Below are 23,375 nucleotides of genomic sequence, written 5' to 3'. Positions count from 1 at the left end.
CATTTGAAATCTGGCATAGCATCTACATGGACAATATTGCAAGATTACTTACTGAGCAAGTCCTATTAGTTTTTCCCCATCTTTCCCAACGTCTAGATAGCTAACATCTGTACTCTCAATTGTGCAATTCCATTTGCTTTGGAAATAAAAGCCTGCTGTTAATTTCAAAATGCCAGGGGATGCCTCACCATAGACAGGTCTGTGCATCGAGGCTTTCCTGAGTTGTTATGTGGACTGTCCCTTTAGAAGGCCTTTCTCTTTGCTGAAGCTGGCTGCATTTTACGAAGTGGTCTCTGGCACATCACACCTTTCCTTCCTCCCTGACTCCCTATTATCCTCTGGCTGTAAATCAGTTTTTTGTGTTTTTTTTTAGTTTTTTTTAATGGTAACTCATAGAAAGAAATACCCTTTGAATTGCTGCCTGACACACACACACACACACACACACACACAGGCGCGTGGATGTATGGGCAGAGCCACAAGCACCCCTAATGTTACTCTGTACACTAGAGAGAAAATTACAAAGGAAATGTAAGATGTGGCTTCATTCATGCTTAGGTCTGATATTCTGTTCTATTTCATTTCCCAAAGTTGCTGGCTGTGACCCTCTAGATTGATCTCAGAACACATTTCTGGACCGTGTTCTGTAGTTTAAAAAATACTGTAAGGTACAGCATAAGGAATATGGTCAGTGATATTCTAATAACTAGGCATGGTGCTGGATGGGTACCAGATTTGTTGGGTCTGATCACTTGTTAATTTAATGTCTGGCCACTGAAACGAACATAATGATGTATGTCAACTGTAATTGAAAGTAAACAATGATAAAAAAAATACTACTTCAAAAAGGGAAAAGTCTAAACATATGCAATAAAGTTAGCTGACATTTATTGAGTGCTTTCTATGTAACAGGAATGATTTGTGTAATCCAAGTAACAACCTCTGATATTCCATTTCATGGATGTGGAAATGGAGGCACAGAGAAGTCTGGAAGTTGCTGCAGGGCCCTCGGATAGGACTTGGCCAAGCAGGGATGTGCCTAGGAAGTCAGGGGGCACCTTAACCACTGCACTATCCTGCTTCCTGAGGGAGGACAGTGGGTCGGTCTCTTCTGTGAGCCCCGTCTTTCACCCACTCTCCGGGTGTGATGGTTGGAACTTATTTGCTCCAAGCAGGAATTTAAAAATAGCAGTGGCAGCTAATTGATTTTTAAGCTTAGATTGAGAGCATTACTTTGAAAATGTGACCTTCCCTGAGTCCCCCACCCACTCTCTTTTCCTTCGCCTCTACTGGGCCCCCTGCCCACTATCTCTGCCTGCTGCTCTCACCTCTGTGTGTTCGCATCCAGTGTCTTCTGTTTTTCTCCCAGCTTTGAAAAAACCTGGCTGCCTGTGGCACACCTGGCCTTGCTCGTAGCTCTCCTCAAAGAAGCCATCTCTTTCCCGATGAAGGGGAGGATGAAGGCTGAATCGTTCTGTTCTCCACGGGCTGTGTGCATGATTTCATTCTGTAGTTCACTCCGTGCAGTCTCCTATCTTTGCACTTGGCTCTTCCAAACCTTCACCTGTCTTCAAGGCACCTTTGCTCCATCTCTCTTCCCTTCAGAGGTGTCCTTGCAGCTCCTGTTCGAGCCAGTGCAGCACCCTCCCAGCTCTTCTTCCCCTTATTACCCTCCTCTCTTGGCTGCATTTTGAAACCCCGCCCTCCCCCACTTCTTGCTCCCAGCACATACACAAGATGAAGTCTTTAACTTGGGTTAACCACTACCCCCTCTGTCACAAAAAAAACCCCACAAACAAACCCACTTCCCTTTCTCAATCCTGTATCTCCTCTGGTTGGCATCCTGTCTTTCTCTCTCCCTTACCATCTATTTTTCCAGATCTTTCTCCACCCACAGTCTGATGTCAGCTCCCACCATGGCTTCCCTGAGGACCTTGTGGTTTCTCAGTCCAGTGGGCTTGCTTGGGTCTTATTTTCCTTGGCCTTCTGTGCCATCAGGTGCCCGTCTCCATTTCCTCTGGAAGGCCTTCTCGTCCTGCTGCCCCCTTGCTCCTCTTGCAAACTCCTTCCTGGTTTTCTTTCTCTGCCCGCCTCCTCGGTGCTGATGTCACACAGGGTCTGCCTCTTCTGTTTTTTTCACCGCTGCACGTTCTTTCTGGGTGTGAGGAATATTCCCGTGACTGCAGTTGCTGTCCATATGCCGACAACTCTTCGATCTGCATTTTTAGCCCGGGTGTGTTTTCTGAGCACCAGACATATTCAGAGAGTTTCGAAATGGACAACTCCACTCAGATGCTCCACAGCAACCGCATATTCAACTCGGCTGAAAACGAGTTCATCACCTTCCTCTGCAGGCCTGCTCCTCTTCCTCAGTTCTCTCAGGTGTTGCCATCCACAGATGTTCCAGCCAAAGACTGCGCTGGCGTCTTCCCCTCCCGCCTCTCCCTGGCCCGCCACACCCAGTGGCCACAAAGTCTTGTTCGTGCTTGCTCCTTATGGCTCCGGAGACTAATTCCTTTGTCTGCCAGCCACCACTTTGGCCCAGCAGCTTATAATTTCTCCCCTGTCTTATAGCAATGGACACTTCGGTCTCCTTTCCCCCAAATGACTGCTAGTACTATAGTGCTGCTGCTATTACCAGTCCCCTGTGCTTGCTGTTATCATTACTATTTCTGCCACCAGTGCCGCTCCGTGAGGGCCAGGTGATTTATCCGCCGTGTCTCCTACAGTCAAACCTCCAATGCCTCGATGAGGTGGCTGGTATCGTCTTCATTGCTCATGGTGTAGAGGAAGGCCCTGAGATCAGAGAAGTTGTTACTTGCCCTTGTGTAAGATCATGCTAATTCCAGAGTCACCTAGCCACGATGCATTTATTAAGTTCCTACTGCATACCCCCTCCTTCATAAGATTTCACTAAATCCTTGTAGTGGTTTGTGAACTCTTCGAAGTAGGTGAAGAAACTCAGTTCCGGCTGAGGAGGCCACATCCCGGAAGTGACGGAGTCAGGATGGCCGCCTGTCCTGTCTCTGACTCCCGGGCTGGGCCTCTTCCTCCGAGCCCCCACCTCCTTCTCTGTGATGCTTCAGAGCCCCCTCCACACTGCCAGGACGCCTCTAAAACCCAGCCTGGAGCTTGCTATTCCCCTTGGCCTTCAGGATAAAGTGTGAGCACCTTAGCCCGTGACCAGGGCTCAGGGGACTGCCCCACCCACCTCTCTAGTCTCATCTCTTGCCGTTGTCTCCACCCCACCCTTTCAGTTATGAACTGAGATCTAATCAGGGAAGGCAGGAGCCCCTTCACATTTGCTTCTCCCTCTGCCAGACTCACCCCTCCCTCCCTCCCCACCTTACCTGTCTACTTGTTACCTGTTCTTCAGGCTCACCCTTGTGTTGCCTCCTCCAGGCAGCCTCTCTGATAGGGCTCCTCACCGGCAGGCTAACAGGCCTTTGCTGGCTTTTTCCTACACCTCAGCACTCTTTCTATAATCCTGTCCTCACCCAGGGCCCCCCACTCCTGTCCCCCCAGCAGCAGCTCTGAGGAGGCAGAACCTTGTGGTCTTTGCAGCCCCACTGCCTCTTGCACACCTGGCTGCACCTGTGCCTGGCTGGTAAGGGAGTGAGACAAACAGGGCCTCACGGGCAGCTGGAAAATTTTCTGGTGCTTCGCATTCATGTAATTTGGCTCTGCCGGTATTAAAAACCTGCTCTTTCCTTGGGACTGGAAGTTTCGGCCCTTTTTCATGGTTATAGGATATGTCCATGGAGTCATTTGAGCCTGTGAACTGAAAGGAAGTTGTTACAGAGGCATGGGCAGTGAAAGTCTCCCAAGGAAGTAATGGCATAGTTCCTGCCATTCTCTTCTGTCATTTTCGGTTTCCGGGATGTGCTCGAATACCGCTTTGTTTGCCCAGTGACCGTTCCTTTCTTTGGGAGCGGACATGCTCGCTGCGCTGGGAGTGGAGAGCGCTGTCCACCAGCAGAGAAGACCCGAAGTCTTGCGAGAACAGGAGTGAAAGCCAGGATTCCTGCCTCTGCTCAGAAGTCCCGGCGATGACTTCTCCCCCAGACTCTCTTAGTCAGCACCGGCATTGTGGAAATCGGTTCCACTGCGTGAAAGCTTAGAAAAAAGAGGAGACCAGGGTGCGGATTAGGCTCTAAACTTTAGAGTCTAAAGTAGGGGTGTCGAACTCAATCAGAGAAGGGGCCAAAATCTAAAATCCAGCCTAAATCGCGGGCCGAATGGTTTACTGAACAGTCATAAACTGTCATTGTGATGGAAACGCAGCGGAGTGCAGTGATGACAGCGTGGTGTGGGCCACATTGCAAGGCCTGGCGGGACGGATTTGGCCTGCGGGCCTTGTGTTTGACACATGTGGTCTAAAGCATCAGTTTGTGGTCGATGAAAAGTGATCAAAGTAGGGCTTTTCCTCTGGAAGAATCAGGAAGGCTGGTTGTGGAAGGAGCTATGGAGGGCAGAGGTATTCATTCATTCATTCGTTCGTTCATTCATTCATTCATTCATTCATTCGTTTAGCACATATATACATATAGGAGGAAAGGGGAACAAGAAGACTTCATCTTTGTAAACTGTGTAAAGTTAGAAGTTGGAAAGTCCAGGGACCCTTCCCATAGGAGAGGAATGTGGGCATCGCTGTGAGGGCAGTCCCTGGTGTGAGCGCACCCAGTGAATGATTCCCTGCGTAACTATGCGTGTGTGCTTCCTTTATGCAAAGCCTGTTTTCAGGGAAGGGTATGCTGAGCTCATTGACACTGTCATGTCAACAACTGAAAACCCTTTATCTTTCATTTCGATGGAAAGTCAGGGCTAAGAGAAGGTAATCTCTTACCAGCTGAACTTTGAGGATTAATAAACCTGAGCAGGCTGATAAATAATTAACAGTATTTATGGCTGTGGGGCCTTGTTGGAATCTATGAGATCTGTGAAACCCAAACATGCCCATTGTTCCAGCATGATGGTGCAGGCAGGGGTCTGGTTGTGGAACTCTGTTATAGCTCAGTGACCTTGGCAAGTAATGGCTTCTGATAGACTTTTGTTCCTAGGTTTTCTTTCTCCATCTGAAAAACCTGAGCAGGTCTAGGCCTTTTAAGCTCCAGACTTTAGAGATTCTTTAATAAAGCTGGCCCCACATTAGAAAAGATGAGATTTATCCAGGAGAAGGTTCTATTTAAAGCAGTGATAGAGCCAGGCCGGTGTGGCTCAGTGGTGGAGTGTCAGTCTATGAAGCAGGAGGTTATGGTTTGATCACAGTCAGGACACATGCCTGGGTTGTGGGCTTAATCCCCAATGGGGGGTGTGCACGAGGCAGCTGACCAATGATTCTCTCTAATAATTGATGCTTCTATCTCTCCCTCCCTCTCCTTTCATCTCTGAAATAAATAAAAAATATATATTTAAAAATAAGGCAATAATAGAAAGGTCTTTCACTTGCAAACCTAGATGAGAGCTAGACTAGTTCACCAAAGGATCATTCAATTTACATAGTTAATTTTAGTAGCTAAAGTGAGCATGTATTTATCCATCCTTTCCTTGGCATGATCTCTGGTGTGATGAGACTTAGGAAGGATCAGATCAAGAAGCATTAAAAAAAGAAAATCCTTCTAACCCCCTCTCCACTATAGACTTCCAACTTAAATTTGAAATCTGGCAAGTACAGTTATTCATAGCTAACCTATCTGCTTTTTTGCTTTAATTGGGTTAACCTTTGAGAAGAGCTGGCATATTTGACTTAAACACTTGCAGCGTATAATTTATAATATTGGCTGTCGGAGGGCCTTTCCTGTTCTGATTTTTTGTCCTTTAGCTTGGCAGCTCATAATTAACCAATAGTGGTATTTATTTTAACTTGAGGAACATTTGTGTTGAGGTATAAAATGAGCATCTGAGAAGTAGAATCACAGCAGCTTTAGGAAATAAAATTTAAAAACTGTGAAAGCTACAAATTAGCCTAAATAAGAAGCCAAATAAATCTGCACTAAACAAATTAATTTTCACTGGGGAATTTATTTCTGGAACTTCCCTTTATAGTTGGTTTCAGAACTAACATGACAGGATAGAAAAAAAAATGTAGATTTCTCATGGGCAGTGTTGGTAGGAAAGTGAAAAGCAGAATTTATCCCCTTTGTAATATTTATTTATTTTGTGTCATGATAGAATCCATAAAGCACCACTGAGAAGGAAAAACCGCTATTTTGTAAAAACAAACAAACAAACTGCTGTTTGGAATTTTCTGCTCTTAGATGGCCTTTTATTCTAAAAATGTTTGCTCTCTAGTCTGCTTTAGCCTGTTTGAATAATGAAAATAATGATGAAGATAAACTTAGCTGTATGACCTTGTAGGCCAGAGACTAGATATGCCCACTATCTCAATGCCATGCCAGGTGCACTTTTTAATTGGATAGAACTGTATTGTTTTCAAGGCCAGCATCGAGATAACCACTAAGTGCACACAGGGCTGGCTCTTTCATAAGGGATGTTCTGCTTGTAGCCTTGCTTAGCATTTGAATTCATTTTCCCTAAGCCCATGGCGCGATGAATAAAGTAAGTCTCTCCAAACTCTCCTCCTGCAGTGCTTGGTTGTTCGGGAACTCTGTAACATCACCAGATAATCCCATTCAACCCACACAAAAACTCTTTGATGTGAGTAGTTTTCTCATTTTTGTAAATGGGAAAACTGAGGTTCAGAGGGACTTAGTAGCTGCCCAAGTTTGGATTGCCAGGAAGAAGAGGAGGGAGACTCGGACTGGGAAACAGCTGTGAGCACCATTTCCGTGAAGTCTAGTGTTTGACCTCAACACAGGGCAAGGCTTTTCTGCTTCATTTATGTGATACATTTTCAAATATGCTTCATCGTTAACAATTTACAGGCCTTAGAGAAACCATTTATCGGGTTAAGCTGTTTCTTTAGAAAAATTCAAACCCATTAGTTCTCAAGTATATTTTCCCGTGAGCATGCTACTTATTTCATTGATGGCCAGGTTTACACGTGCCCTTAGTATTAGAGCCGTATGCTCTCCATCTATCCTCTCAGATGGAGTGTTGAGGTGAGAAGTTAGAAACTCACCTGAAATAAGCCCAAGGATGCAGAGTGGGTATTTTGAAAGGACCAGCTGTTATTACCTTTGGCATGGGAGAGGTAAAGAAATAGAGTTTCTTCTAAATAAAACGTGAAAAATCCTTAACAACTTCTTCGGCTTATATTAAAGGCTGCTCTTGTTCTGTGCACTGTGGCCAGTCATCAGTTGATATCTTTTATATTTTATATGTCAGTAGTGTGGCTGATGTCGCTGTTTCATTTCTGCTAATATTAAAAATCAAATTTGATTCAAGCGATGTAGCTAGGGTGTTGAGTTTTCAGATTGGCAAAAAAGTCTTTTCTGCCTAGTTCTTGTAAGCTAATACTCTTGTAAGCTAATTAGTTAACTGGTTTTTCTCCTGTTTGTCTTGGGATGTGGAAACTCTGACAGGTCACAAGAAGATGAGTCATGGATTTGATGTTAAAACATGATTATACTTGCTATAATGAAAACACCTTCAAAAATATTACAAAATAACGTACTATCTCTGGTAGACAAGTGCCTTTTGTTCAGCTAAAATATTCTTTTTTTAGAAGCCGGTTTGGCTCAGTGGTAGAGCGTCGGTCTGCGGACTGAAAGGTCCCAGGTTCGATTCCGGTCAAGGGCATGTACCTTGGTTGTGGGCACATCCCCGGTAGGGGGTGTGCAAGAGGCAGCTGGTCGATGTTTCTCTCTCATCGACGTTTCTAGCTCTCTATCTCTCTCCCTTTCTCTCTGTTAAAATATTCTTTTTTTAAAAAATATATATATTTTTTTATTGATTTCAGAGAGGAAGGGAGAGGGAGAGAGAGATACATCAGTGATGAGAGGGAATCATTGATTGGCTGCCTCTTGCATACTCTGTACTGGGGATCGAGCCCGAAACCAGAGCATGGGCCCTTGACTGGAATTGAACCCAGGACCCGTCAGTCCGCAGGCCCATCCTCTATCCACTGAGCCAAACCAGCTAGGGCATTTCTTCATTTCTTCATCAAAGCCCCGATGGTTCAGTATTAAGTAATCTCATGCCAGAGCAGTGTTTAAGGGTGGCTAATGAGAATGTTTCAGGCGTCTTCAAACTATGGCCCGCGGGCCACATGCGGCCCGCAGAGGAGTCTGATCCGGCCCGCCAGGTTTTTTGGGCAGTGAGCGCAGCCGAGGTGTTACAGTAGGAATTAGTAGTTCATATAGTCCGGCCTTCCAGCTCTCTGAGGGACCGTGTTCTGGCCCCCACTTTAAAAAGTTTGAAGATGCCTGAAGGTAAACCGACTATCACCTGAACTAGCCTGAGACTCACAGCATTGAGCTGTCGGACTGTCTCAAACCTCTGGGATATGGCCATTATCAACTTTGGGGAGGACTAGAGGGCTGTGTTCAGTAAGAGCCCAAGCTTGCGTTAACTTATTACTCCAGAGGAGGAAAAGAGGAGGAACTAGTTTATTGATCATTGACACCTTACATAAATTGCCTGGCATAAAACAATTTAAAACAGGGAAGGAAGGCAAAGAGTGAGATTTAGAGCTCATATAAAACATTGAGCAAAATGAAATTCAGGTTCTCAGTCCAGCCATTGAGACTAAGACGCTGACTTCCTGCTTCCTACAGTAAGGCATTGAGTAGGACCCAGGTGTGGGTGTGGGCCTGCCTTTCTCTCAGCAACTCAGCTCCTCTCTTTCTCCCTCCTAGCCCCACTTCACAAAATCAAAATAAGTGGAAAAGTCCCTAGAGATGGCTTTTTACCGGTTGTGGGAACTAGTTTTTCCCATCGCAGCGATCCCTATTGGTTGTAATCAGGGATTCTTTTCTTTTTTTTTCTTTTCTTTTTTATGATGTATATTATAATCATATATTATATATTAGTGGTTCTTTTTACATCTTTATGTCTGAATTCGAGGAGTCACACTCTGAGATAGACCCTTCCTTCTCCCAGGTGTGGGCTTGGTCTACCCAGGAGGATGGAGAGAGAGCTTTCCTGGCCTGCCTTCATTCACAACATGGCTGTGCGTCTTCTCCCCTGGCTTCCTTTAACCCCCCTTTAAATGATAGAGCCCTTTCCTGGGTGTCTTCAGCATCAACAATGTTAAAAATCATAATCTCCCCAATAAAAGCCCATTAACAACATCTGTGACCTTTTTCCCCATAATTAATTCTGCCTCATTAATACATATATTCAAATTAAAGGTATGTTCTTTGGCCACAAAGAGAGCAGACATTTTTATCATTTCTTTGCTGGGGTATAGGGCTTGACTGAAAATTTTGATCACACATCAGGTTTTATGAATATAGAATAATCTAGTCAATATCTCAGAACAAAATACCTTGCTGAGAATTACCTTTTTAATTCAACAGAATTCTGTCATTTGAGTTAAGTGGTAATTGATAATAATCTTTTCCGTAAGATACCTTTTATAATTGACTAAAATAGATTGCAAAGATTGCAAAGATATGTAATAAATATTAATTAGTGTCATTATGGGCAATGTTTATTTAATTTATGTTTTAATAATGAACGTGTATTCATTTTATTAGAGGAGGAATAATCTAACGTCACAATGTTAAGACCATCTTTCTTAAAGAAGAAAAGAAAAGAAAAAGAACACCTTTCATGGTGTTTTGCCTTCTCTTCTTTATGAGGCAGCGAGGGTTTAAAAAATTGTAAATTGTACTAATAAGTAAGGAAAAATAAGCCAACAATTGCGTTCATCTTCAGCTCTTTACACTTTCAGAATAAGCACTAATAACCCTTTTAGAAATTAGGGTGTCATCGTTATCTTTTTGGGTAAAAAGACCATCTCCAGTGAGGATGGTGGCCCACCATGGGTCAGAGGAAAGTTAGAAGGAAGATTGCGTCACCTCGACCTTCTCTCAGGGGCCCATCCCTTCCATCTGCTCAGAACTTCCCTCTTCTTCACCTGCAGCCTCCTCTCCATTTTGGGAGCCCTTGAACTGCACACTTAAGATCTGTGCATCTCATGATGTGGATGATATACCTCAATACAGCAGTAGGGCACTCCCACAAAACTGTCCTTCCTCTCTCCTCAGTTTGTCTACTTTGTCCCCTTCTGCTCTCCTGTCAGCCCCCTGCTGTGTTGCTTATCTCTATGGAGAGGATCATGCCCTCCATGTTGCTAAGTCCCAGGTGGCTATCCCAGTTCTCATCTTCATGCTCTCAGAATGTTCGACTGTCCTGCTTCCCAGATCCACTCCATCTATTATCCATCCAGCAGCCATCCCAACCTCTGACCATCCTCCATGAGCCACTGTGCAGTCCATCTGTTCCTCCCTCCAATACCCATCCACGTTCTGTCAGGCCCACTTAAAAAAATAAAATTAACTTTTTAAAGATTGTTAGAGTTACGAGAAAATTTTAAGATCCTTACCATATACTATGTAACCATTTTCACCCATTAGTAACGTCTTAAATTAGGATGGTACATCTGTCACAATTAATGAGTCATTATTGGCACATTATTATTAGTAACTAAAATCCACACTTTACTCAGATTCCTTAGTTTTTACCTGGAGTCCGTTATCTGTTCCCAGATTCCATCCCGGGCACTGCATTACATGTAGTTGTCATGTTTCTCAGATCATCTCGGCTATGCCAGTTTCTCAGACTCTCCTTGTTTTTAGTGACCTAAAATTGTGTGGGGGACTATTTAGGTATTTTTGTAGAATGCCCCTCAAATGGGATTTTTCTGATGTTTTTTCTCATGATTAAACTGGTTAGATTGGAGTTATGGGTTATATCAGGGGTGGGGAACTATATATACAAGGCCCGAGAAATCACTTGGTTTGGCCCTGCCAAGACATTAAAGATGAACTAATTAGATGTTTGACTAACTATAGCAGATTAATTTTTAAGCTGATAATTTTCTATGGCCCGTGAATGATATTATAAATACTCAAATGGCCCTTGGCAGAAAAAAAGGTTCCCCACCCCTGAGTTATACAAATAGTGGTGAGATTACTGGTCTGTAAGGTCTGTTCAGCTGCCCTAGATATTCCCTGGCAAATTTCTTAAGTAATTTACTGACTTGCATTCCCACGAAGTAATGAAAAGTCCAGTTGTTTTGCATCTTCACCAACACTTGGTATTTTATCTTTCTCATGTTACCATCTGTTTGGAATATAGTGGTATTACATTGTGGTTGTAATTTGCACTTACTGGGACTAATGAGAACTAGACCCTTTTAATTTGTTTATTGGTCTCTTGGGTGTCCCTTTTGTGAAGTGCCTGTTCAACTCTTTCCCCATGAAGGGGAAAAAACAACAACTACCCACTTTGGATTGTACTGTCTGTCTTGTTCTTACTGATTTTTATATAAATCCTGAGTACTAATCTTTTTACGTATATCCCAGATATCAGTCTGTTGTCAGATTGTTTGTTGTAATTTCTCTTTCTTTGTGAGTTGTTTTTTCCACTTTTGTTAATGTTTAGTGTCTTTCGATGAACAGATGTTCTTAATCTTGTCTACTTTATCAGTTTTTTTCCTTTGTTGTTAGTGTACTTTGCATCCTGTCTAAGAAATTTTTGTCTGCGCAAAGGTCAAGATGTTCTCCTATGTTGTCTTTTGGATGCTTCATTGATTTATCATTTATATTTAGATCTGAAATCTATTTAAAATTGATTTTTATATATGGTACTATATAGGGAACAAGATTCTTTACTTTTTGCCTGGCCAGCATTGCTCAGTGGTTGAGCGTCAATCTATGAACCTGGAGGTCGTGGTTCAATTCCCGGTCAGGGCATACGCCCAGGTTGCGGGCTTGATCCCCAGTGTGGGGCGTATAGGAGACAGCTGATTAATGATCCTCTCTTATCATTAATGTTTTTTTCTCTCTCTCCATCTCCCTTCTCTCTGAAATCAATAAAAATTATATTTAAAAGAAAAGATTCTTTACTTTCCCACCAGGATAGCCAGTTGACCCAGCACCATTCATTGAAAAGATCATGCCCTCCCCACTGCACTGTAGTCACAAACCAGGGACCTTGTACATATGGGTCTGTTATAGATTCTGGTGAGCGTGTTGGATGGGGCTTTCCCGTCTTGCTCACTATACTCCCTCTCTTTTCCTGGCACAATGGCCCGTGAGCTACAAACGATTAGTAATTATTAGTTAGTTGATGGACTGGTCTGGACTTGCCTTTACGCATGAGTATTGAAAATACCTAGGCTGGCCCTAACTGGTTTGGCTCAGTGGATAGAGCGTTGGCCTGCATGCTGAAGGGTCCCAGGTTCGATTCTGATCAAGGGCATGTACCTTGGTTGTGGGCACATCCCCAGTAGGGGGTGTGCAGGAGGCGGCTGATCAATGTTTCTCTCTCATTGATGTTTCTAACTCTAACTCTCTATTATCCCTCTCCCTTCCTCTCTGTAAAAAAAAAATAAATAAATAAAAATCAACTCTCTCTCTCTCTCTCTCTCTCTCTCTCTCTCTCTCTCTCTCTCTCTATATATATATATATATATATATATATATATGGAAAATACCTAGGCTCAGGCTCAAAGTAAAGATACTCAGATTTCATTTCAGAGAAGACTACCTGACTAGTCATATTGTTACATTGTTTTAACAGGTCCACATATGGGTTGGGCAAGTTCTGCTCGCTGAAGTCCTAGGGAAGGCCCGTCAACTTCAGACTACCCTGACATTAGTAGTGCATCTATCCAGCCATCCAGCCAGCCACACTAACATATTTGTAATGGGCATACTTTGTGCGAAGCATGAAGTATAACTATGGAATAATGGGATTCTTTCTAGAGTTTCTATTTTTTTTTATTTTTTTATTTTATTTTTTATTTATTTTTTAATCAATCTTTATTGTTCATATTGTTACAAAGGTTCCTCATTTCTTCCCCCCTCCACCAGGTTCCCACCCCACCCTCCGCCCCCTTCCCCTCCTCCATTGTCCTCATTTATAGGTGCACAGTTTATGTTCAGTCTCTTCCTCCCTCCCTTTCCCCGATAGTAAATCCCTTTTCAGATAGTAAATCTGTTACTTAGCATTTTCTCATATCAATAATACCACCACATGCCCAATGATACATTTCACACAAAAGACATTTCCAAATAGGTCAACCAGCCTCATCCAGGCCCCACCCAAGGCACTCACAGATCAACACTCCAGCCCTATACTAACTCAACACATCCAGATCTAAGCCTTCATCACTTGATTCAGCAGACCCTCAAGTTCCCACGAAAGTTTCCAGCCATGTCTGAGAGGCCGCCGTGGGGCAGGGGCAGGCAAGAAGTGAGCTGTTTCGGGCCTGGCTGTTTCGGGCCTGGCCTCTGTTGCTCTGGTTTGTTCCACAACCAGCTGCTCCAGGTCTGGTCACCGCTGCTCCCGACCTAGTTGCTCTGGACCTGGGTGCTGCTGCTCCGGGCCTGGCCGCACCCGACCTGGCTGCTCTGGGCCCAGCTGCTCCGGGCCTGGCCGCTCCCAGCCTGGCAGCTGCTGCTCCGGGCCTGGCCGCACCAGACCCAGCTGCTCTGGGCCTGGCTGCTCCCAGCCTGGCAGCCGCTGCTCCGGGCCTGGCCGCACCAGACCCGGCTTCTCCGGGCCTGGCCGCTCCCAGCCTGGCAACCGCTGCTCCGGGCCTGGCCTCACCAGACCTGACTGCTCCGGGCCTGGCCGCTCCCAGCCTGGCAACCACTGCTCCGGGCCTGGCCGCACCAGACCCGGCTGCTTCGGGCCTGGCCGCACTCAGCCTAGCAACCGCTGCTCCGGGCCTGGCTGCTCCCAGCCTGGCAGCCGCTGCTCCAGGCCTGGCTGCACAAGACCCGGCTGCTCCAGGCCTGGCCGCTCCCAGCCTGGCAACCGCTGCTCTGGGCCTGGCCGCACCAGACCCAGCTGCTCCGGGCCTGGCCGCTCCCAGCCTGGCAGCCGCTGCTCCGGGCCTGGCCGCACCAGACCCGGCTGCTCCGGGCCTGGCCGCTCCCAGCCTGGCAGCTGCTGCTCTGGGCCTGGCCGCACCAGACCCGGCTGCTCTGGGCCCGGCTGCCCCGGGCCCGGCCGCTCCAAGTCTGGCCGCTCCTAGCCTGGATGCTCCGTGCTTGGCTACTGCTCTTCTGGACCTGGGTGCTCCCAACCCGGCTGCTCTGGGCCCGGCTTCTCCGGGTCCGGCCACTCCGGGTCTGGGTATTCCTGGACTGGCCACCCTGGGCTTGGCTGCCTCCGCCTCAGGTCTGGCTGCTCCAGTGCTGGCTGTTGTTGCTCTGGTTCTGGCTGCTGCTGCTCTGGGGCCTGGCCGTTGCTGCTCCGGGCCTGGTTGCCATTGCTTTGTGCCTGGGCACTCTAGGCCTGGCCGCCGCTGTTCCAACATTCTGTCCTTTTTTTTTTTTTTTTTTTTAACGCATTTATGTTGCAATGTTGGCTGGTGAGTTGAGTTCTGACTTAGTCTTTGATTTTTCAAGATCTTCTTTGTATTCTTTCTTAAGTAATTTTACTATCTTTTGCTCTCACTTGATTTCTTCACATTGAGAACTTTGGTTTCTTCCTCCTTGTCCTGGGAGCTCAGCAGGTTGGCCTGTGGCACCCCTTTGTTCTCCGTGGGCTCCTGCGCTGCTCCAGCCTGTTGCCGGGGTCAGCGCTGCCCAGAAAGCAGCCCCCGGCCTTGGCTCCATTGCCCGTGCTCAGAGGTCGATGGCTCGGGGGTACCCCCCCCACCTGGGGGCCCCGTTGCCCGGCTTCCTGCTGGCGCCCGGCTTCCTGCCGGCGCCCGGCTGGCTGGTGTCCTGGCTGGTGTCCGGCAGGGGCTCCTGCTCCCTGTCACATTCCTCCAGTCTGGAGCTTTTTTTTTTTTCCTCCTTCCTGCTAGGGGAGTCTAGGATCAGAGTCAACAGACTGTCCTCTGCCCGCAGTGCGCACGACTCTGGGAGCTCCGCTTTTTGCCACTCCCCTGGGATTCCACCTCACAGCCCCGTCTCCCCCTGCCCGAGCCTGGGTCCCCAGGGTCTGGTCCAGGACTGGGGTTCAGAGCAGTCTGGACTGAGGCTCAGCGCCGCTGGAGGCTTTGTTTCTTCCAGCTAGGGTAATCCAGCATCAGAGTCAACATTCAGTCCTCTGCGCGCAAAGTGCGCGCGACTCCGGGGGCCCTGCTTTTCCCTGCTCGCTTGGGATTCCGCCTCACAGCTCGTCTCCCCCGCCGGAGCCTGGGTCCCCAGGGTCTGACTCATAACTGGGGGGGTCAGCGCTGCTGGTTCGGGGGTTCAGCCCAGGCTGGGGGTTTTATTTCCTTCCTGCTAGGGAACGCCAGGCAGCACCCAGCCCTCTCCTCCTCTCTGGCTGCGACCTCTCCGCGCGCGCATGCGTGCGAGCGCGCAGCATGTCTCCGTACCTTAGGCTTTTGTTCAGCTCCTCTGATTTTCCTTCTGGTTTTCTCTTTCCTTCTTGTTGTAGAATTTTCAGTCAGTCGACTACCTGTAGCTCTGGGCGATGTCCACTCTACATTTTAGTTGTATTCCATTGAAATTGTTGTGTGCTGCTGCGGTTAGGTGTCTACCCGAGCAGCCATCTTGGGACACACACATTAGAGTTTCTATTTTTAATATTAGAACATTTGTGTTACTTTACAAGTTAAAAGCTCAGTTCAAAGAGGGTAATTTTTAGAATTTTCTTCTATTTCTTGTGTATTTGGTTGTTCTGTTATAGTTATTTTTAAAAAATCTTATATGACAGTCTGGGTAACAGGCAACAGGCCTAAGAATTAGAGCATCTGTGTTGTTATCAGAATGTTTTTAAAACAAACAAAACCTTACAAGAGAAAGGAGATTTTTTATTTTTGCAAAGTACCTGATTTTATCTGGTAAATTCAAGTTGCAGTTCAGTACTTTCCTTGTTTGCAGAATTGAGTGCCAGCCCAGAGACCACCTTCAGAGAAAGAGACATGTATTTTCCCAAGGCTGGCGCTGTGCTCAGGAGGGCCAGTGTTTTATGTCAGATGCAGTATAAGTGGGTCCCGTGCTGAGTGCTGGGTTGGTCCTGGCACCTGCCAATCAGGGAACCTGTCCATCAGGGCACTTGTCCTTCGATGGCTTCTCCCCAGCTGCCATCTGGCCTGGTTATACCAGGGCCCTGGTTATACAGGCCGCTCTGCTCCTTGCCTCTCTTGGGCATGTGAAAAAGGAGTGGCAGTGAGGGCAGACAACCTAGGCTGGGGCTGTCCCTCCCAGCTTCCTTGTCCACTGCTGCCCATGCTGGTGGCCGCCAGTTCCAGCTGCTCAGAAGGCTTTGTGGTCTTGGGGAGAGGCAGCCGGGGAGCTGGGCCTTGGGGCCCCACCTGGCCTCAGGGAAAGGAAAGAGCCTGTCAGCAGCACAGGGTGTCTGCTCTGACGTGATCACTCACGCAACAGGACTTTCTTAGTGAGTGAAGTTGGCTCCATTTGCTTTATTTTTTAGTTTGTCTGAATGGAATGTTTTCTTTATTTAATGATACCTCACCTATCCGGAGGTCACCAACCTCAATTACTTGGAACACAGTTAAAAACCTGGAAGAAAGCAGAGTGGGCACCTTTGAGGACGTAAGGAGTTGTTCTTTATTTATCAGAGAGATCCACAGGCATTGCGTTAGTCTTTCTTTTTTCACATGCAATTTTTTAAAATTTTCAATTACAGTTGACATACAATATTGTATTAGTTTCAGGTGTACCACTTAGTTTGTTGGCTCTTCCTTTAGCCACAGTTCTCACGAGCTTGGTTCTCTTCCGAGTTCACCATGATTTAGAAGCAACAGACCAGGCTGCTACACGTAAGTCCTGGGGGGAACCTCTAGAAGTGGCAGCTGATTGGCTGACAGTGAAGGGCTGACAGCGAATCTATAAAAAGCTCAGAGGAGTGGAGCCATTTTGAGTAAGAGAAAAAGAGCTCAGTGCATGTCAGCGGCCTGGAGGGTGATGTAGAGCAGTAGGACGCCTCACCGGGCTGACCTGAGTCATTGACAAAACACTGAATTGTATTGGTAGCCTCTGACTCAGAATGTGAGTAATACATTTAGAGAGGTGTTCACAGAATTTTAAGTGTTGGATATCTGAAAAAATTGCTCATATAGAGCCATTGTTTTCCTCAGGATACTAATAGGTACAGTAATTCTCCCTTTTAGTCTCTGTCATCCATTCTCTCTCCTTTCTTACTATGGGTCCCCTTTTGATTTCTGCCCTTTCTTTTCCTGTCCCTTTCCCCTCCCCACTGTCCTTTACCTCCGTTTCCTCCCCCTTCCTCACTATCTCCTGGACTGCCTTCTCTTCCCCATTTCACTTTCTCTTCTCCTCCTTCCCTTCTCCATCACAATACACTTTCCCATTTTTCTCTGTCTTTGAAGGACACAAATATCATTGGTTGCTGGTAAATGTTTAATAATAAGCTCTCAGGAGAAAACCTCCCTGACTCATTGCATTTGCCCATTTCCTTGGTGTAAATACTCCCACCATGGTTGATTCCAGGCTACCATTGTGAAGCCACCAGGCAAGGAGCAGTAGCACTTTCCTCCATGTGGACACAATAGGCCTAACTAACCTCAAGAACACACATAAGGGAAATATAATAAAATTGTTAGAAAGTGATGAGTTTTGAGTGTTTATTAACTTCATTTTAATTATAATTAGTTTATTGGTATGTTTACATTGTTTAATTTTTAATAACGACTGTATTGAACAGCTGGTTTGTAAAATTCCTGAAAATGTAACAGTCATCTCTCCTGAGCTGCTACAAGCCAGCTCCAGTGCACTGTGGCACATAACCAACACCGTATGGCTGAGAGATGCCTTGTTATCTTATTCGAGCGTAACAACCTCAGTTCTTAAGAGTTCCAGAGCTCACAGCGATGATCTGTCCAACTGACACATTAATTCCATCTACAGCCTGGTGACTGAATATTCCAGGGCTTCTGCTGCTCAGATTCCTCACGCCCCCACACAGAGCCCATCCATGATTGGCACACACATTTCAGAGTTAAGGGAAGTTCTTCAAGCTCCAAACCAGGACTGGGAATTTAATCTCTTCCTCCTGTTGCTCTTTAATTTCATTTTCATGAAAACAGTCCAATTCCTGATTGCATAATTTAGCACAAGATATTTTATTGTTAGAAATTGATATAAAAACTACCAAACCATGTCATTAAATAAAATGAACACATGCTTATCGCCACTTCTAATGTGATAGATGTTAAGAAATCTGTCCTATTTTTTTGTTAAAGAATTTACTGATTGTTCAACCATCTATCAAGGACATTCATTATATAGGTTGTATATAATTTTATTACATTTCCCTATTATCTATGCTCTTCAGGTTACGTAATTTATTACCTGATATATTCATTCATAGGTATATATAAAACATATATGTATATATATTCATTATATGATACTTTTGACATTTATTATTAACTAGAGGCCTGATGCATGAGATTGTGCACTCAGGGGTGGGGGGATCCTCAGCCTGGATTGCAAGAGGGCGCAAGCCAGGCCAAGGGACCCCACCAGTGCACAATTTGGGTTGGGGAAGGACATGGGAGGTTGGCCAGCTGGGGAGAAACTGCAGGAGGGCTTCAGGGCATGTCTGGCTCTTCTTGCTCAGTCCTGATAGACCGAACCCCAGCAGCAAGCTAACCTACTGGTTGGAGTGCCTGCCCTCTGGTGGTCAGTGCTCGTCATAGCGACTGGTCAACTGGTCGACTACCTACCCCTGGTGGTCAGTGAATGTCATAGTGAGGCGTTGAGTGGCCTTAGCATATCATTAGCATGATTTGTTGGACAATCAGACACTTAGCATATTAAGCTTTTTTTATGTAGGATGATTCAGGTATTTTAGGTAGGAAATAAGCAATTCCCACAGGCCAGTGCAATGACACCTTTCTATTATAGAAGATCTCTCTAACTGCAGGCATTGGTGCTTTTATGAGCTGCAGTTCTGTGTGTGCTTGTGAAAGCAGCAGCCCATACCTGGTCTAGGCCCCTGGTATAGTGGGAAGAAGATAGCCTTCAGAGCAAGCCAGTCCTCAGTCTAAAATCCAGCTCCTACGTCCATCATCTTATTCAGTCTTTAGGACAGTACCTACGAGGAGCAATTCGGAAACAGAGGCACAAAGAGGGTTAAATAACTGGCCATAGATGGTCCCACACAGCTAGTATGTGGTTGAAGGGGGATTTGGGCTGACACAGTCTGACCATAGACCTCAAGTGCTTAAGTCCCCGCAGACCGACGCTCTACCACTGAGCCAAACCGGTTTCGGCCATGTAGTCCACATTCTAACAAATCCCTTTCAGGCCACAGTAGTGAGATCTTTCCTTTGCTCTGTTAATGGGAGTGAGGCCCATGTAAGGGCAGGTCCCTGCCATTGCTACTGGTGTCTGGGTTGGCAGTGAACTTGGAGTGGCTGAATCAGGAGAATCTGGTTCACCGTGTGGGGGAACCTGTGGGAGAGACAGTGGGTTTACACTGATTGACGAGGCCACTCAGGAAAGTGAGAAGCAAGACTGCTAGGAATAGCCAGTTAGTTAAGGCAAGTCCACTGGGCAAGTGATCTGGCCTTACCCTGTGTGCCAGCTAGCCCGTCATTCTCCTCCTCTGGCTTCCTGTGTTCTTGATTCCATGTCCCGTTTGCCAGACATCCTAATATCCGTGTTTTCCAGCCTGCAAACTTCACCCAATCCTGACAGATGCCTTGCTGGGTGGGTTTGCTGTAGAGTTTCTGACTGCTGCAGTGCCCTCTGGACAGGATTTAGCCTGTCTTAATGCTCAGCAGGAGGGTGCAGGCCTTTCCCTGCACTGCCCATCGGAGAGGGCATGGCACTCTCAGGAACACCTAGATGGTGCTTTGAAACAGAAAACAAGACAACCGCCTGGTTGCAGAGCCCTCTGCCTGTTGTCTCTGTGACGGGACCTGCAGAGAGAGAGGGAAGGTGAAGCCAGAGTTTGGGCCCATATATGGGTCTCGCTTAAAGGTGCTTTCAGGCCAGGGTTTATATCGGGAAGGGAACTATCTTGGTTGATAAGAAGTGAAAAGTCTTGCCCATGAGACTGAGGACTGGACCCTGTCTGTTGACAGCAAAGAGGGTAAAGACAGGGTTCGGTGTGCAGTGGCCAAGGGGCTGTGACTTGGCTTTTGTGAAGATGCAGTGGTTCCCCCTGTAGCTGCCACTTCTTTCCTTCTTTCCAGACTGCTTTGCTGTCCTTTTCTCCGTGGTGCAGCGAGGCAGAGGGCAGGTGGGGGTGAGTTACTTTAACTGGGCCAAGTGGACCTGTGTCAGAACCCCCGGGGCCAGTTCTGCCCAGTGACTCCCAGTCAGTAGAAGGAAACAGACTTCATCCCTGGGCATGGGCGATGGGCTTCCCTCTGTTGCCTGTGTCTTTCCCCTTTGTTCTACTGTTAGCCTGGGTAATGGTATAAATATTGTCTAGCTACTCATCAGCTTTATGTTTTACCTCACTCATGAGTAGGCTATGAACTGTAACCATAATCTCCCAGAGGGCTTTGTGTGTGTCCCTCCTGCCCCCCAGGGAGCCCTGCACCCCCACCTGCAGACACCTGGGGCTTTTGTGGAGGCTCTGTGCCCTCCCAGTCCACCTGTGTCCTGTGATCAGGGGCTGGAACCACACTGGAAAGGTTTACGCTGACCTGTCTCTGGGTCACGTGGGAGCTGGGATGGGAGATTTGGCTAAGGGTCCAGCTGGTCTGTCTGATAACCCAGCCCAGGTGGGAGGCGGAGGAAACCCTCAAGTGTGGGCAGAGGAATGGGGTCCCAAGGACACTGGAAGCCATCTGTAGGTTGACAGAGGGGCAAGACCAGCACGAGAATCATAGGAGACTCCAGCTGCAATCGGAGGGGAAGGGGATTACACGATAATATCTGTTGTTCTAACACGCAGGACCAGTGCTTGAAGTTGTGTTCTTCAATCTAAGTAAAGTGAACACAATTGATTTATAGACTTACTGGACATATCTCAACCAAGAGATTACCTAAACATGGTAACAGATGTGTTATCTTGACTGCTGCTTCCTCTTTCTTTTTTTTGAATCATTAAAGATAAAATATGCCTGGCTTTCAAAATTACCATTGTTTTACAAAATAGCGTATCGGAAATACTACAGAGGATTTTTTTTTTTTTTTTTTTTTGCTCTTGATGATGTGTTCCTTTGAGTGGAAGTGACTAATTAAGATGAAGAGAAAGCTAGTTTCGCTTTGTCTCACATACCTTGACCCCGCTTAAGGAGATATGGAGGCAGCTAGGTGTGCTCTCTGATAGGCCGATTTCCAGTTTCACAGGTGGCTGACTTCCTCAGCCTCAGAGAAGGAGAGAAAATGAGACCTGGGTGCCTCCTGGATGACTGGCCCAAAATGGGCATGGGCAGGCAAAGCCAGCTCTCCGCGGATGCCAGCCAGCTGCACTTGCCACTTTCTAGAAGCTTTCTGTTCCTGTGAGGAGAGAAGGCCTACTCAAAGTTCTGCTCAACTTCCTCACCTTCTCTCAAATCACTTCCTCCGGGTGGAAGGCAGGCCTGTGGCTCTGCCTGTCCCGAGATTAGAGCCAGCGTGGGGAGACGTGCCAGGGGACCCAGCGAGGAAAGGGTGAGGGGAGTGGGCAGCCCAGGTGAGGAGAGTCCCAGTCAGTGCCTAGACTTGGGGTCTGGACACACAGGCCTGTCTTTTATATAGAAACTAACTACCGATTTGCCCTTTATTAGACTTGGAATCCCCATTGGTTCATGGACTAATAAAAATAGTTGATAATATCCATGATGAGGCTGTCCTATTTGTGAGATGAAACAACCTTATTATTATTATTTAGTATAGTTGTGATGTGAGTAAATAACGTCATGCATAGAATGAGTAAGACAAAGAGTCTGAGTCATTCTGACCCTATACTGATTGATTGGGGAAATTTCTGAGCCTTTTTGTTCTTTGGTTTCTGCCAGATTTTACCCAAACAATTGGGGTCACAGGGGGGATGTGAGGTGTAACTGAGGTGATCCGTCTAATACATAGCATTTAGCACACAGTCTGGTAGAGAGTAAGCACTCAGTCACTGTTAGCTGTTACTATGCTTGAGACAGAGTAGAGGCTGGTACAAGCCTTGGCTTCCCCTTCGAGGCAAATAACTGAACCTCCCTCTCTGAACCTCAGCTTCCTCATCTGTAAGATGGGGATCATGATTCCACCCACATAAAGGGGTTGTTGTGAAAGCTATACATCGTGGGATTTGGGAAGGTGCTTTCATGAAATATTGTATAAACACTTCGGACTGTTCCTCTGTAGGAGGGAGTATTCGGGTGTGTTTCAGGGAGGACAGTGGGCCTTTCTCTGCCTTCCCACTGGAGGATTCACGGAGGCCTAAGAGGAGAAGATCTAACAGAATAGTAGAACATTTTTTAAAATCTCACCTTGAATTTTCAACTGTTAATAGCATTGTCCTTGGCCGTTGCAATTTTCAACTGTAATAGCATTGTCTCCACTGTTGTGCTATTTCCTGTTTTATATTCTCAAATTAAAAAAAAAAATGTTTTTTTGCATATAATGTTTTTTGTTTTTTATTCTATTTTGTTCTGCTCATTCCTTAATTAGGAGAAATGTCACATACGAGCCTAGTTTTCTTTTTTCTAATCTAGTGAGATGCTTTCTCCTTTGCCCTAATGGCAGCATGCTGGAGAGCCAGGCCACCGAGGTTTGGGTGGAGCTGTGAGTCACCTTTGTGAAAAACAGCACACTTGGTGTGTATCTTTAAGATCTTTCATTAATGTGATGATGTCTTTTTTTATGTGGGCTGTGACACATTTCTTTTTCATTGCTTCTCTAACTTGAGACTTGAAATAAAACTGTGTTGTGCAGTAAACACTTTTCAGTATGTTTATCCCTTTTGTCTCTTTCCATAGCAATTGCTTGATGAAGTGAGAAGTTCAAGACGGGGGGTAGGATAAGAACTCGTTTTTCTGGAAATGCCGAGTTTGACACAGACTATATAACTAATTAGCATAGGTGTAAATGATATTAAAGAAACCAAAACTAAATTTGACTAAATTCAGCTTCGTTGTCCATAATAGGAACCTGGTGATCATTCATCATTCCAATAAATAGTCAGTGACAATAATCAGTTTAGTGTATCAATCAAGACAGATTAGGTTAGACTATAGTCAAGAAAGTCCCAAAATTTCAGTGGCTTAAAACAACAAAGTTGTATTTCTCACCCATGCTATGCACACAGTGTTGGCTGACACGGGTGTTCTGTTCTTCAATGGTCACCCAGGGACCCAGGCCAATGAGGCTTCATCAGGACACATGATTATGAAAGCAGGTCACGGGCCATGG

The 23,375-nt window shown here is 46.1% G+C and overlaps 1 protein-coding gene across 1 annotated transcript in view; it reads left to right on the top strand.

Moving 5' to 3' along the window:
* PPP1R14C (protein phosphatase 1 regulatory inhibitor subunit 14C) overlaps positions 1-23,375 on the top strand; it is a 62,810-nt gene that overhangs the window by 3,884 nt on the left and 35,551 nt on the right. The window lies entirely within an intron of this gene.

This window comes from Pipistrellus kuhlii, unplaced genomic scaffold (assembly GCF_014108245.1).
Source record: "Pipistrellus kuhlii isolate mPipKuh1 unplaced genomic scaffold, mPipKuh1.p scaffold_m20_p_5, whole genome shotgun sequence".
Classification (NCBI taxonomy): Eukaryota; Metazoa; Chordata; class Mammalia; order Chiroptera; family Vespertilionidae; genus Pipistrellus; species Pipistrellus kuhlii.
This window is presented reverse-complemented; position numbering and strand designations above follow the sequence as displayed.